The sequence below is a fragment of the Gadus morhua genome, chromosome 1 (assembly GCF_902167405.1).
Source record: "Gadus morhua chromosome 1, gadMor3.0, whole genome shotgun sequence".
Classification (NCBI taxonomy): Eukaryota; Metazoa; Chordata; class Actinopteri; order Gadiformes; family Gadidae; genus Gadus; species Gadus morhua.
In genome coordinates, this window is record NC_044048.1 from 10996618 (window position 1) to 11008330 (window position 11713).

At 50.3% G+C, this 11713-nt stretch overlaps 1 protein-coding gene across 8 annotated transcripts in view; it reads right to left on the reverse strand.

Annotated features, from left to right (window-relative positions):
- The window catches only part of camta1a (calmodulin binding transcription activator 1a), a 300236-nt gene that overhangs the window by 53379 nt on the left and 235144 nt on the right, over positions 1-11713 (reverse strand). The window lies entirely within an intron of this gene.

The window sequence follows — 11713 nt, forward strand, 5'->3', positions numbered from 1 at the left end:
GAGACAGAAAGCCACCATTACAGCCCTTCCACCCAGCGCCGGGCACTTCCACCAGCTCTCTGAAGGGGCAGTGTTGACTGCACAGTGAGCCCCTGAGAAAGCAGACGCACAGGGGAAGAAGGGCATGCCACCAGACGGGCAAAAGCACTGTTCACACTCAGATCATCCCGGGGATAAAAGAGAGACTTTCACACAGACACAGACAGGGTAGTCGCTACACTGCAAAGGATTAGGGCTTTGTAAAATGTTACATCTCATTGAATTAAAATGTGCATACACAGGGCTTTGCATCTCAACTAAGTTCAAATGCAAAACAAGACCTGCAAACACGTGGTGTGTGTGTTTGAGTGTGTCAGCTTGAGCGTGTGGGACTGTGTGTTTGTGTGTGTCAGTGTGTGTGTGTGTGGGACTGTGTGTTTGTGTGTGTGTTGAGTTGTTCTTCCAAGGGGATGCAATCAGGTACGAATGGCGGATGGTGAAATTATTGCGCGACACAAAGAGACTTAGGTCAATCGCTTAAGCTCCGTGCATTGTTTTTATCTTGCTGGCGACATGTTTGTGAGGGAAACACGGTGCCCTTTAAAAGTAATTCAAGTGAAAGAGTGTTATATTGTCATTTTGTTTATCTGCTCTGTGTTTGTGTGCGTGTGTGTGTTTGTGTTTGTGTGCATAAACGTGTCTGTGGTGTGTGCGATTGTGTTTCTGTGGATATATGTGGGTATAATGCGTGTAATGGTATTTTTGTGACAGTGTATGTGTGTGTGTGAGAGATACTAAGTGTATGTATGTGTGTGTGTGTTTGTGTGTGCATACGTTTGGTTGGTCATATGTGTGGGCGTGCATATGCCTGGGCCTGAGTTTGTGTTTGTGTGTGCGTATGTGTGTGTGTGTGTGTGTGTGTGTGTGTGTGTTTGCGCCGGGGCATATGTGTGTCCATGCGTGTGTGCTCCTCAAAATGCAAGGAATCCGCAGCGTGTAATAAAAAAGTGAATGTGTTTCCCTAAGATACCGGCCATGTTTGTTTGTTTGTTGGTGTGTGTGTGTGCGCGCCCGTACCATGTGCCCGTGTCTGCGCGCGCATGGAAGGCGACGGGGAGCTAGCTATCTTCCGCCCGCAGCTGCCAGCGCCGAAGTCTTCCAAAAAACACAGCAGCGAGCGCGGGGGCCGCGACAGAGACAGAGCGACCGCAGCCTTCTGCCGGCATAATAGGATATTAATTGAGACCATCAATATCGTATTAATCATTGAAGCTCAGGTGCTGAGGTGGCGCTTTCTGCTGACGGCTCTACAGTTGGCGACGCAGGCAGGCACTTCAAGAAGGACGGGGGAGGAAACGGGGAAAGGAAAAAAAAAAAGGAAAAGCGTTTGACCCGCCGCTGTAGCGAGGGCGCTGGGGATGCGGAGAGGCGGAGCGGGGTGTTGAAAAGCGTTGAGGTGAGGGTGAGATTAGAGCTGGGTGAATAAACAGAAGGACGGGCTGAACAACGCATGGAGAGGCACACACACACACAAACACACCCACACACACGGAAGGCCTTTCAGGAGTGAGGTTCCAAGGTCGTTGTTGTGGCGGCTTCTACTAACGCACGTCACTCATCACCTGGTCCTAGCGCGGTATAAGGTATAAAGTATAGCGCCGTCTGATTGGGATTGAGCGGGGCGGCGGGAAATCCCATGGACGCAAATTGGCTCGTGATGAGAAAAGAGAGGCACGCTGAACGTGAGGCGAAGCCACACGACACATTCGCCGTCTCTCTGGGACGCCATGTTTCCCGCCATGAGTGAGGGGCGCGGCGCTGGGCACGGCGGGGGGAGCGGAGGGCACGCTGGCGCCCGTCAGCCCGACCGCCGCCGAATTGCGAGGACGGCATTAAGCTGCTCAGCGCACCACGTCTCCAAACTGTTGAGGGTGTCTCACCGCGATGCACGCTCAGCCGTCTGAATAATACATCACAGCGGCACGGGTGCATGCACACGCACACACATGCGTACATACCCGCGTGTGTGTGTGGTATGTACATACACAGTCATATGCATGAACGCACGTATGCACCTGCAAACACACATATGGTACTGTGAAGATGGGAATGGCATCTTCACTGTGTTCAACATGTTTTAAAAGATTCACGTGTTCCCGTCTGGCTGGTAGCCTTGTAATAGTCTGCAGCTGTGGCTCATAGGCTAATTGAGCCACACCCATTCTGGTGCTCCTTAAGAGGACCAGAGTTCTAGACTGGGGGGAGACTCGAGTGGTGCAAGTGAATTGACTGTGCTATTACTTGTCTTAAGTAAAAAATATGCTTTTCAACAACAACCATGTGCGTCAAGAAAACTATTTTTCACAGGTACACATTCATATTCACATAGCATTTATACAAACACACATTCATGAATGCATGTAACACACACACACACACACACACACACACACATTGACTTGCTGTGAGGAGCGTGTTACGGCTGTGTGTCTAAGGGGAGGGAAGGCGTTTGTGGTATGTGTCGGTCGCTCAACAGGATGGCACAGGTGTGACCAACCGTGGGTTCAGACTCGGAGGTCCCTGGCCAGCGGCCTCCCTCTGCCCAGATCCTTAATCCAGCCCAACCCGGGGCCAGACTCCGACGCAGCCGCCCCAGCCCGGAGCACATCAAACAGCCGGTCGGAACCGGCCTCGGTGGGCTCCCTCTGCGGCCAAACGAACCAGAGCTACCACGGTCCAGCCATGTCAGGGTTGAAACCCATGAAATGTTTATGAATCAAGGGGGGGCTTTTGGGAAAGGCAAAAAAATAAAATACGATGAAGATTGATCTGGACGGCGAGGCAAATAAGATCGGCAAAGCCCCGAGTCAGCTGAAAGAGAAGGCGGAGGAGAGAGCGAGAGCAGAAGGAGAAAATGCATTAACACAGGTCTGGCCCTGAGAGAGGGGAGAGTAATGACTGCTTCCACTACACAAACGGAATACACCACAGCATCAGGAACCACTGAGCTCTATATGTATGTGTGTGTGTGTGTGTGTGTGTGTGTGTGTGTGTGTGTGTGTGTGTGTGTGTGTGTGTGTGTGTGTGTGTGTGTATGTGTATGTGTGTGTGTGTGAGTGTGTGTGTGTTTTTGTGTGTGTGTGTCTGCGCGCCCGTGCCTGAATCGGAATGTGCATTCATGAGTGTGTATTTGTGAGTGTATCTGAATGTGCAGGCATGTGTTGGTGTGCGTGTATGTGTGTGTGTGTGTGTGTGTGTGTGTGTGTGTATGTGTGTTTTTGTATCTGTATGCACACATTCTTGCCTGTGTGCATGCACTTGTATCTGTACATGTGTATGTGTGTGCGTGTCTGTGTGTGTGTGTGTGTGTGTGTGTGTGTGTGTGTGTATGTGTGTGTGTGTGATGCTGTGTGTGTACCAAGTTGCATGCTAGATATTTCACCTGACTCAGAATCCTTGATTATTGACAATGCCCTACATGGAGCTCTGTGTGTGATGTGACTTTTATCAGTCCAGTTCAGACAGTTCGCTCCCCTTACGTTTGAGAATGAAGGGGTGTGCCCACGTGTGTCAAACGTTGACTTCAAGGACGGAAGATACAATTGACATGAAATGGAGCTTTGATCCATGTCAAGCATGTCACACATGTGGCTGAACATGTCAAGGATGGCCGGTCTGAGCTTTCTGCACGGGGCCTTAAAGGCCGAACGTGGGCCCACACCCTTTCTTAGTTCTTAGGCAATGGCTTGTCAGCTTCCATTTACAATGTCCACGCCTTAAACGAAAGTGGAAACGATTTTATCAAATAGAAAATTCTTCAAAGGCCAAAAGTGCGGGTGTTTTTGTGCAAAACAGGGCGGGGCGGAAGGATGGGGCCCTTTGATGTGCCTGCTGACGGCCCCAAGAGGGCCAACGGGGACCCTAATCGCTGAGGACAGCATGGTAACCCACAGCTCACTCAGCATCTCCTCTTTCTACTCTCTCTCTCTCTCTCTCTCTCTCTCTCTCTCTCTCTCTCTCTCTCTCTCTCTCTCTCGTAACCTCTGTTCTTACCGCACTTGACCATAATGATAATGACAATGGTAATGCCCATGTGGTACTTTGCATGCTTTATTAATTGCATGTATGGCATTTACAGGACTTAATGCATATGTTGGTGTTGGATATTACTATGCAGTAAAGTCACCCTTTCTGCCTGTGATTGGTTGAAAGTCAGCTTTAGATCAAAGAATAAATACATGGCTTATGTATGTGTTCAACCAACAAACAAAAGAAACATCCTTGAAAATCAATCAACTTTAATCCCCAATGCATTATGGGTAACCTGCGTACACTTGCATAACAACCCATTCCCTTATTCCAAAGGCTTTATTCCCCTTATCTAATTGCCCATGAACTGTCTTTTTTTTTGCCTGTGTAATAAACTAATGAATGTGCCGGGGTTCACGCTTGGAACTCCTATAGGGGGCTGTAAGTAGAGCTCCTTTAAATCCCAAACCGCATCAGAATGCCTGAATAATTTGCCAGAGAAATAATTACGGGGCAGAAGAGCAGGCATCAATCCTGGAACACAGACAGTTTCTTCGCTGGAAACCAGCTCGCCCATAAGCCAGGGATCCATTAGGTATTGTCTGGGGCCTACAGGCTAATTTGTTTGCATCAATAATACATTCAAAGGATTTATTTAACTTGCAAATGAGCGTTCATTTACTGGTCCAAGAGGCGGTAGGCAGAGGAGGAGGCGGAGGTGGAGGTGGTGGTGCTGGTAGAGGTGTGGGGGGGGGGGGAAGGCCATAACAGCTGGGTGGAGCAGAGCGCCGTTGTCAACCGTTTGCCATGGCAACAAGGAGTGGTGTTGGGATTAACAATGACTCGCGGCCTAAGTAGCAAGGATGCGCCGGGATACCAGGCACTTCATGGTGGGGAAGTAAGGACACACGAGTTTGGTGAGCAAACACTTTTGGAAAGGCTTCAAGGGAGGCATTGAGACACACACACACACACACACACACACACACACACACACACACACACACACACACACACACACACACACACACACACACACACACACACACACACACACACACACACACACCTCACCACACACTGCCGGCTACAGACCCCCAGCCTCTGATCATCTGCCAGGTGACAAAGTGACAGAGAGGCGTGGATGTTTGAAGCTATTGCCGACCCACGTCCGGATGGGCTGCGGTGATCACACACGCACACCCTGCGAGCGCACACATACACACACACAATCAAATAAATAAGGCTTTGATCTCAATGTTGTTCGGGATGTAGGTGGAGGGGGGTGGGTTGTGGAGGAGGAGGCGGAGGAGAGGAGAAGACATAAAAAGATACCTGCATGGACAGTGATCACATGAGGCAGAGAGAGAGAGAGAGAGAGAGAGAGAGAGAGAGAGAGAGAGAGAGAGAGAGAGAGAGAGAGAGAGAGAGAGAGAGAGAGAGAGGGAGAGAGAGAGAGAGAGAGAGAGAGAGAGAGAGAGAGAGAGAGAGAGAGAGAGAGAGAGAGAGAGAGAGAGAGAGAGAGGGAAAGGGAGAGGGAATGGGAAAATAGATCTAGATTTAGGGAGAGATAGGAGGAGAGAGGAGGATGAGGGCGGGAGCTGGCTGAACATATGCTGCGTCTCAGTGCCAAGCTGGCATCCCACGCAGACCCACAGCACTGCTGCTTCTGCTGCCACCTCTAAGGCCCTCTCCCCCACCACCCACACCCACGTCCAGGCACCGGGTCCAGGCAGCACGCAGTCAGACAAAGCTGGAGACATGAATGGACAGAGAGAGGGAGATACAGGGGTCTCTCCCAGCCCCTGCGCCAGCCCCTGCAAAATTACTGTTTGGGCTAGTTAGCAAGTCCAGTTCAACACACACACATGCACATGCGCATACACACACACACCCATAGCGGCCCGCACACAGATGGGCGCACACACATGCAAGCACACACATGGAAACAAACACACACACACACACACACACACACACACACACACACACACACACACACAAACAAACAAATAAAACAAAGGCTTTCAGGCTTGTTGGCCATCCACGTTCATAAACAAAGGGATCTCTACTCATGACACCCTCCTGACATTTCCTTTTGTGCACAACTGTGAAAACCAATGAGGTGCTCTTTGTTTTATTTTCATTTTGGAGCATTTTGTTATCGGTATACCGCTGAAGGATGTGTGGAGCAGAGGGGCCACTATTCTCCACTACATTCAAATTTGTAAAGGCAAACTAGTATTGTATTTGTGTTCCGGCAGAGAGCAGGGAAGGTAGTGCTCACATGATATCTGCAAGGGGCCAAGATGGAAATCATAGACCCTGTGATTCCAGTGTTTTGCTGTAACTTACACTGTTTCGGTGAATCAGGGGATACAGCTTTGATATTGTTGGTTGTTTTTGTTTATAAATGCTGCTTAATTTAATGACTTTGATAGTGTTTCTAAGTTATAAAGAAAATCGCACCAAAATGTAGTCTACATTATAACTGACTACTTGCCAGGAACAAACACACATAACGACCACATAATGAACACGGCCTATACTCTTTCTTCTGTTTGGTTACAGAACATTAGCCAACTATCAATAGAATATTGGGCTGAACAATAGTGCGAAAATAAAGTAGCCATTAAGTCACTATGTTATGTTGTTATTTATGTACTGGAGATGGATTTGTTTATACTAAACTAAACTAAACTAATAAACTGTATGTAAGTGCGTATTCCCATCCTATTATAACTATGATTTGTCAAATATATTTCCCCAAGATTACAAAGTAACGGATATTCATAGTCTAACCTCTGCAGCATATCTTTGTTCATTCTTAAAAAGCGTGCGTTTCCAGACTGCCCACATGGCCAGATTTCCCCGGAGGTGACAATCCAACGCAGCTGGCCAAATGCAGGGAGGAGGGACGGGAGATGTGAGACTAGTAAAAAGACGAGATAGCAAGGGCTTTAAAACGGAAGAAATGAAAGGGTGTATACTATAGATAAAGCATAAAAGATTGGAGAAGCAGATCATTTCCTCGTTGTGCCACTGGAGCGGAGACTTACAGTAAATGGGCTGTCATCAGACACCAGGGTTGTGGAAGAAGGTGTGTGTGTGTGTGTGTGTGTGGGTGTGTGTGGGTGTGGGTGTGTGAATGTTCATATGCAGACAGTCTGGTTATTGTGGATGGGTGCATCAGTGTTTTCGGGGAAGATCAGGAGAATTGCTGCAATACCTTTGTATTGTGTTATCGAAGAGAAGTTGGTGCGAAATAACTTGGGACTTTGACGTGCCTTGGAACCGCTATTGTGCCGATAGGAATGATTCTGCCCAAAAAAAACAAAGGTATTATTTCCGTCTGTTTTAATGACTGATACACATTGGTTGAGGGTAGACTGCGGAGAAGCAGAGCGAAGCCCAGAAAGGTAGACGGGTGGAGGCTGAACTACTTGGGAACAGCACTGAACATGGCCAGAGGGATTAAAACCTGATTTAAAAATGTACTAAAAGTTACCGGCTAACAGCAGACCCACTTGCACACGGACGCCCACATTAAGACGCACACGTGTAGCGCCTCCCACGCGTCCATACATTAAACAGAACGAGGATGAACACGGTGTTGCGTACGGGAGACAGTGCACTACACACACATGCACAGTCACTCACGTACTCCATCTGTGCACGTGCGCATGGGCACGCACTCACTTCGACACAAGCACCAGCACATATGCATACACATTCACGCACACACACAAACACACACACTTGCACACAAAAAAGGCTCACACACATACACTTGCACACACACACACCCACACACACATTGGTATTTACCCAGGGGTGTACGTATATACTAATACATCATATAATATAGTATTCACAATAAGACAACACACATCCTTGCACTAACAGACAACCGTAATATGTGACAAATGCGTGGATATCACAGAAATCAAATTCAGGGCTCATTTCCCAGCGTGAGCTGTGGGAAACTCAATTGGTTCTCGTCTGCCTCGCTGCCCTAGGCGCTACGCCTCTCCCGTGTGAACGAATGGGGTCAGTATCGTCACATAAACATCATCCCTCTCCCTCTCCCTCTCCCTCTCCCCGTTCCTCCCTGTGAATGGATGTTGAGCACCGGCGCACATCTACGTAGGGATGGCAAGGGCACGAGAAGAGGAAAATCAATACTATATCTCAGCGCTAAGCACAATCCCAACCTAGAAGCAGCTGGAGTCTGCAGCTCGCTCTATAAACTGGACAGCTTCATCGCGGCTGAACTTGGTGTCGGTGGACCGCTGCTGTAATGCACGACAACCCGACGGGGGGGGGGGAGGGGGGGATGGCAGAGCCCAAAATGAACCATGCGTCACACACATTCATGCAAAGACGCAGGCGCACACACACATGCACGCACATTCATACAATGTGTTCCCAGAGGAGGGGAACAGCCTCGGCAGTGAGATGAAGAAAAAGCTCTCAGGAGGCAGGAACAGGCTTAATAGAAACACACACACACACACACACACTAGCGCGAGCATGCACGGAAACATACAGACAGACAGACAGACAGACAGACACACTTGTGGTAACGCACACATGGGAACACACACCCAGACAGACAGAAAGACAAACACATGCAGGCACGCACACACAAACAGACATACTGCTAACAACATAAACCCCGACGCATACACAAAGACACGACACAGACACACACCGACACCGACACAGACACACACACACACACACACACACACACACACACGGGCCCTTAAAATACAGATCTAAAAATAGCACTCGGGGAAGCAGGAAGCGGGACGCAGAGCTGAGGCTATTATTATTGCGCACATGTCCGGCAGCCCCAGTCCCACCAAGGAAAGAGGGGAATAGACTAATGATTTTCCTGGTTCAAGCAATTAAAAAACTATTTGTCACCTGCCAGGCGGAATATGACGTTAGGCGGAGGGGCCACGGAGCGACGCGCATTAACGTAATAAACCAAATCATTCGCAAAGTGGGAGGAGGGAGGGACAGGTGAGGCGGGGAGGGAGCGAGGGAGGAGGAGGAGGAGGAGAGGAGTAAAGAGAGGAGGTGGAGAGGGTGGGGGTACTTAGGTACGGCGCGAGGGAGCGGGGCGAGCATCTGATTTATCTGGACAGGTTAATACAGGGCCAGACAGAGCCTCAGACAGCACGCTGACATCAAGAAGTCATGCAATATTCAGAGTCCAACCAATGAAAGCCCTTCTCCTGCTGCGGCGCTGCTGGCTCAAAAAAGAGAGTGTATTGTGGCCGCTCGCTCTCTCTTTCCCCCTCTCCCCCTCCCTCCCTCTGTGCGCCATTTCCTGCCTTTCTGGGTGTCTCTCCCTCTCTCTCCCCCTCTCTCTCTCTATCTCCTCTCCCTCTTTCTCTCTGTCCGTGCATCGCCTCCTTCTGTCTGTCTGTCTGTCTGTCTGTCTGTCTGTCTGTCTGTCTGTCTGTCTGTCTGTCTGTCTTGGTGCCTCGACGTGTCCAACCCTCTCTCTCTCTCTCTCTCTCTCTCTCTCTCTCTCTCTCTCTCTCTCTCTCTCTCTCTCTCTCTCTCTCTGTCTCTCTCTCTGTGCATCGCCTCCTTCTGTCTGGATGGCTATCAGGGTGTCTCTCTGTGTTCATCTCTCTCCCTCCCCCTGTGTTTCTTTCCTGACTGGCGTCCCACAGGGGCTGGCCATCTGAGGCAGGAGCCCCTTTTCCACGTCCACATTGATTTCAATCAAGCCAGGGCTGCACCCTTCCTGCTGTATGCACTGTGTACGTCCTGGGAGGAAGGTTTTCTGACTGCGTGTCTGAGGACTGGGTGTCTGTGTGTTGCTCTGGCATTGGCCTAATGTGTTTGCCAATCGTAAAACCTGAACGCACGACAAGCCCAGACTAAATCGTGTCGACGGAGGTGCTGTCGGGCAGAGGTGGGCATGGCTGGGGCTGCATGGGGCCGACCGACTGATTTACAACCATGTGGCCCCTTGGTCTCAGCCTGGCCTTGGATGTCCTTAGTGCTAACCCGCACTATTTAACACCTTCTTCTCAACAGAGAGAAAGAGAGAGAGAGAGAGAGAGAGAGAGAGAGAGAGAGAGAGAGAGAGAGAGAGAGGGAGAAAGAGAGAGAGAGAGTCTTGTATTGGTCACTGGAGACCAATACAAGTAGCCCCTTGGAGACCCATGTGTAACCAGGCAGGTGGTGAGTGTGCAGGTATAATGAGTAGGAATGCTAGCAGGTTGGAGAGCAGAGAGTAGAGGTCGGTAAATAATGGGAAGACAAGCATTGCTTCTAGTTGCTCCCAGCATCCCCACCACTTACATGCACAGATACACACACACACACGTGCGCGCGCATGAACACTCACACTCACATTCACATGCACACACACACACACACACTGACACGCGCATGCACACACGCGCATGCACACACACACGGGGATACACACGCACACACACACACACTGACACGCACACACACGCGCATGCACACACGCGCATGCACACACACACGGGGATACACACGCGCGCATACACACGCTCGCGCATACACACACACACATACACACACCGTCGCCTCTGGGGCACGCTCGGCTGCAGTAATTTACGAGGCAGCTCGTTAACGTCAGGTGATTTGCACTGCTCGTTTGCTCCCGCCCATCTCTGGCACATGATATCATCTTCTCCGTCTAATCTTCTGCCTCTAATCTCCTGCTCACATGCCCCCCATTCCACCCCTACTACCTCCTCCCCACACCATCAACAACCTCCACCTCCACCCCCGCCACCCCCCGCCACCCCCCTCCGACTGAACATAGATCCACCCTCTTTCTCTGTATCTCCTCGTAGGGACCCTCTTCTCGGCTCGTCGTGAGCTGCCTTTCTAGCCTGCCTCCCTTTCAACTCCCTTTGCAGCTCTCCATGGTTGCGTGGGTGAGTGCCGGGGACGGGGGATTCAGGCTGCAGAGCCGGCGTCAGACGTCTAGGCGGGGAGGAGCGAGGTATACAGTACGTGTCTGTGTGTTCAACATGACACATCTATCACATTCCACGGGAGACTGCTACACTGAGAGCGTGATGCTGAGGGCCTCATGTGCCCGCGATGATATGATATGAGTTTTTCTTTATTTCTGAGTTTTTTTCTCCTCTCCCCCATCTCGTCCACCCCGATCCAGCCCCACCCCGCCCGGCCCACCCCAGCCCTCCCATGCCCACCCACGGTGAGAGCGGAGGGGGAAGGATGAGGCTGAGGGAGAACAGACGGGGATGGAGCTCCGCAGTCACAGCGAGAGGAGGGTGACAGAGAGGAGGAATTACCAGGGAGAGAAGAGAGAGGAGCGATTCAGCGGGGGGGCGCGAAGCGGGCGAGACAGAGCGAGCCAGACAGAGAAAGATAGATAGATAGAATGAGAACAAGGGGCGAGAGAGAGAGGGAGGGAGGGAGAGATAGAGGAGATCGCACGGAGAATAGACAGCAAGACGTCAAGTAGACCGAGAAACAGTTCTCAAGGAACTGATACAGACGGTGGGAAAATAAAAGACTTGGCGCTATCTATTATAAAAGACCTTTGTGCACCCTGACTTCTTGCTAGCCACATTTAGCGGGTGAGATTAATTTCACCCCCATGGTGTCTCTGTTGTGTTTTTCATTGCCCAGCTGCTTTCTTCATCGTCAGCCTGTGAGGAAATGAGGC